This window comes from Hevea brasiliensis, chromosome 13 (genome assembly GCF_030052815.1).
Source record: "Hevea brasiliensis isolate MT/VB/25A 57/8 chromosome 13, ASM3005281v1, whole genome shotgun sequence".
NCBI classification, from domain to species: domain Eukaryota; kingdom Viridiplantae; phylum Streptophyta; class Magnoliopsida; order Malpighiales; family Euphorbiaceae; genus Hevea; species Hevea brasiliensis.
This window is the reverse complement of record NC_079505.1, coordinates 65,024,995-65,029,952: the sequence shown is the minus strand read 5'-3', so window position 1 is coordinate 65,029,952 and position 4,958 is coordinate 65,024,995.

Here is a 4,958-nt window from a genome sequence, read left to right as displayed (position 1 = left end):
ACTCATTTTTAATTAAATTTTCATCAATATTTATTCACATTTTATGTCATAATACCTCACTTACTTAGATGGACAAGTTGGTCAAAAATCATCTCTGAAGGTAAAATGACCAAAATGCCATTCATTTGGCTTATCGGGTTAAAATTGTCTGTACTAATTTACAAAATTTTCTTAGTATTTTCTTGGTATTCTATTATTATCTAAGCCTCAATAACTCTTTACTGGAGTCCTAAAAATTATTTCACAAGATTTTTCATGGGTCTAGGGTCTCTAGCTGTCTTCACAACCGCTTCCCGTTAGGGTTACCCATCGCTGTAGCTTCAGCTCATTTAACCTTATCACATTTCATCTCTTAAATTTTTCCTTAATTTTTCTTATCATTATTTGAGTTGTTATGACTCCTGACTCTAGTTTAAATATAGTTCTAGACATTCTGACTGTCTAGATAGACATTAGCCATCGGAATAGTAGAATGTACAGACTATCTAAAGTGAGGGCGTTACAGCTCTTCCCCTCTAACAAAAATTTCATCCTTGAAATTTACCTAATGTAAACAGTTGAGGGAACTGTTGCCTTGTCATCTCTTCGCTTTTCTAGGTTGCCTCTTCAGTGTTGTGGTGCCTCCAAAGCACTTTCACCAGTGGAATCTGCTTGTTCCGCAGTTCTTTTATTTCCTGAGCCAGAATCCTTTTTGGTTCCTCTTCATATGTCAAGTCTGGTTGTATTTTAATCTCTTCCATGGAGATGACATGTGAAGGGTCTGATCGGTATCTTCTCAGCATAGACACATGAAACACATTATGGATCTTGTCCAGCTCTGGTGGTAAAGCTAGCCTATAGGCTACTAGACCCACACACTCAATGACTTCATATGGGCCAATGAACCTAGGGCTTAACCTACCCTTTCTCCCAAACCTTAACACCTTCTTTCATGGTGATACTTTGAGAAACACCTTGTAGCCAACTTCACATTCTATATCTTTTCTCTTCAAGTCAGTATAAGATTTCTGTCTGTTTGAGGAAACCTTCAAATCAGCTTTTATCAATTTAACCTTCTCCTCAGTCTGTTTCACCAAGTCTGATCCCACAAGCTTATCTTCACCCAATTCTGTCCAACATTGTAGTGTTCTGCACTTCCTCTCATACAGTGCCTCATATGGAGCCATCTGAATGCTACTCTGGTAGCTATTGTTATAGGCAAATTTTGCTAGTGGGAGGTATCTGTCCCAACTTCCCTCAAACTCAATAACACAACTCCTTAGCATATCCTCAAGGACTTAGATTACTCGTTCTGACTATCCATCCGTTTGAGGATGAAAAGCCATCCTAAAATGAAGTTGTGTGCTCAAGGCTTCTTATAACTTCTTCTAAAATCTGGGTGTGAACCTTGGGTCTCTATCAGATATGATGGAAGTGGGATTCCATGCAGTCTAACTATCTCACTGATATACAATTTTGTGAGCTTTTCCAGTGAGTAGTCAGTTCTGACTGGCTGAAAATGAGCTGACTTGGTTAATCTATCTACTATCACCCATACTGCATCACGTTTCTTCTGGGTGAGAGATAGACCACTTACAAAATCCATGGTAACCCAATCCCATTTCCATTCAGGTATGCTTATAGGCTGTAACAAACCTGATGGAACTTGATGTTCTGCCTTGACTTGCTGACATGTCAAACATCTAGTCACATAGTCAGCTATGTCCTTTTTCATACTAGGCCACCAGTAATGAGGCTTCAAATCATGATACATTTTAGTACTTCCTGGGTGCATAGCATAAAAACTGTGGTGTGCTTCTTTCAGAATGCTTTTCTTTAATTCCCTATCATCTGGTACACACATTCTTCCTTTATAGTATAAACATTCATCTGTGTTCACCTCATATTTTGTCTTCTTCCCTTTTGTGATTCTGCCCATAATAATCATTAGCTTCTCATCTACCTTTTGTCCAACTTGTAATTGTTTTAGCAAGTTTGGCTTTACTTGCAACTCAGCCAAAATAGCTCCATCATAAGCTAAGGACAAACAGGCATGCAATGATCTCAATGCTGCAATGGACTTTCTGCTCAAGGCATCAACAACTACATTTGCCTTCCCAGGATGGTAGTCTATCACACAATCATAGTCTTTCAGGAACTCAATCCATCATCTCTGTCTAAGATTGAGCTCCTTTTGGGTTGGCAAGTACTTCAGACTTTTGTGGTTTGTGTATATATAGCACTTTTCGCCATACAAGTAGTGCCTCCATATCTTCAGTGTAACACCCCAACTTTTGAGAAAATATTTAATATAGTTGTTATTAGAAATAGAAATAAAAATTATAAAGTTTTGGGGAGAAACAAATTTAATGTGAACTTGGACTTGAAAAAAAAAGTAATAGAAGTTTTGGGGTGGAAAATAGGATTTTTGGAAAGTTGGGGGACCAAAATGAAATTTGAATTAAAAAAAGTGGACAGCAGCTACACATCCACGTGAGCTAGTTTCTCTAGCAGTTTCTATAAATAAATAAATATATAAAAGAGAAGAAGAGGATAGCAAAATCAGGAAAGAGGAAAGGAGGAAAAAGAAAGGAAAAGAAAGAAAGAAAGGAAGAAGGAGAAGAAGAGAAGGGAAGAGGGAGTTGGTGCTGATTTTTTTTTTTTTTTTCTGAGTTTCTATAGCAAGAAAGAACACTAACAAGAGGAAAAGAAGGGTTTTAGTCTAAGATACAAGAATTAAAAAGAGAGGAATGGAGAAGGAGGTGAACAGTAGTAGAAATGGGGGTTCAGTAGGGGCAGCATGTTTCTCTTCCGTCTAGGTGAGTTTGGCTAAACTTATACTATTGAGTTTTGGATATATTTGAGGTATGTATGTGTAGAAGTTATGGTTAAAATTTGGTGATTGTTCAATGGTTGGATTTGGAGAAATATATTGTTGAACACAGGCTGTCTGCAAGTTAAATTCTAAATTTTGGCTACTGAAATTTGAGAAAAAAAAATAGTTAGGATGCTTAGAAAATTATGAAATTTGGTACAAATGATATTTTGGATATTTTGGCTGTTGTGTTAAAATTTGGTGAATTTTAGACTTGTGGTTTATGAGATATAAATTGTTTTGCATGAGCTGTTTGAGTAAGACTGATTTCTGCAAAAATTCAGATTTTGAAGGGTTGAATAAATATTTTGATATCTCATGATATAGAGATGATTTGATGCTAACATTTTTACTTATATTGTATAGGGATGTCTTGAATATATGATTAAAATTTGGGATTTATCTGACTATTGGATCATTATATATAAATTTGAATGCACAAGCTGCCATATTGGGTATTAATGGTTTGTGGATTTGAGATTTATGATAGGAGTTTAGTCCAATTTAAGGGGAAATGCTGTTGAATTTTTATTGGATATTTAATTTGGGAAAGTGAAGTTATAATTGATTATAATTATTATGATTCTAGGAGAAATCTTGAAGATTAACAAGCTCAAGTTTGGTTTCAAAAAGTTTAGTGCTAATTTTACCTTTCTCCTTCTTCTAACTTTGAAATCAAGTAAAATTATAAGGAAATTACTTAAAAAACCAAAGAAAATGTCCATGAAGAAACAACATAAAAATTTTGGCCAGCCTTGGTATGTGGCTAGTTTCATGTGTTTGTTGAGTTTATTTATGTTTATGAATGATGAAGGATGCTTATATATGCATTAGAAGGGAAGATTGAATGAGTTGCACGAATTAGGGGAGAAGGTGAGTTAGGGTTTGGGGAAAAATTAGAGTTTTACTCATGTGTTGGTAAATGGAAGTCCTATTGGTCAATTAGTGACCACTTGGCTGTGTTTGATGAGGAATTGAAGTGGATTGTGGCTTTGGATTTGAGGTTGGGTATGCTGCCTCATAGGACCTGTAGGGCTAAATGTGAGTCTAGCAAGTTTGGGCAGCTGTAACTTGAGAGGTGTAGGTTCAATTGGTACAAGGCCAATTGGACATGAAACTAGACACTTAATGGCACAACTTTGATGACGAAACTTTGCCCTGAAAACAAACTTAGAATACCCTAAAAATTGACCAAATCTGGGTAACCAACCTGCTGATCCTAAAAATTGACCAAATGAACAGTATTTGTTCAAATGGTCATAACTCAGTGTAGAAACGTCCAATTGACCTGAAATTTATATCAAACAATTTAGAACAACCTTCATGTAGAACACAAACTCAAATTCTGAACTTAACCTAATGGAATTGTCTACCACAGTTAAGACACTAAATCTGGCAAAACTAATTCCGCTCAGAAATTCTAGGTACAAGTCAATCCGGCCAGTTATGGTAAAATGGCCATAACTTGAGCTAAAAAACTCCAAATGGAGTGATTCAAAAAGGGAATTAAAGAAGACACATAAAGGAACAACTTTCATGAAGAAAGTTTTGTCAAATTTTTACTGTATCAAGGTCCAATGGAACAGTAAATTTGAACCTCAAATTCTGAAGATTTGAAATAAAACCTAGGAGGCTAGGAATTGAGTTTGGCAATCAATGCCAATAAAAATAAAATGCAAAATGTGGTATCTTGGTGAACTTAGGCTTAACAAATCTATTATGAATTAAAAAGTCAACCTTTAAAGGGAAATGGTCAAGTGAATAGTAACCCCAATGATATAGGAAATGGTATACTAAATTAGAAAAACTATTAAGATAGTTAATATAGATAATGTGATTAATAAATTTAAATTCTTGAAATTGAGTGACTCTAGGATTTAAGAAAAATTTAGTTAAATTTGAAATCCATGAAATGTTCATGGATTACTTGAAATATGAATGATAAATTATATAAATTGTGAAATGAATAAATAGATCATATTAATGTATGAATGAGACATTAGTTCTCATTATTGTATAAAGGAAAAGTACTTTGAGTATAATGGTATATGAGAACCATTGTTGTGAATTGTGATCAACACAAATAATATAATGAATAAATATA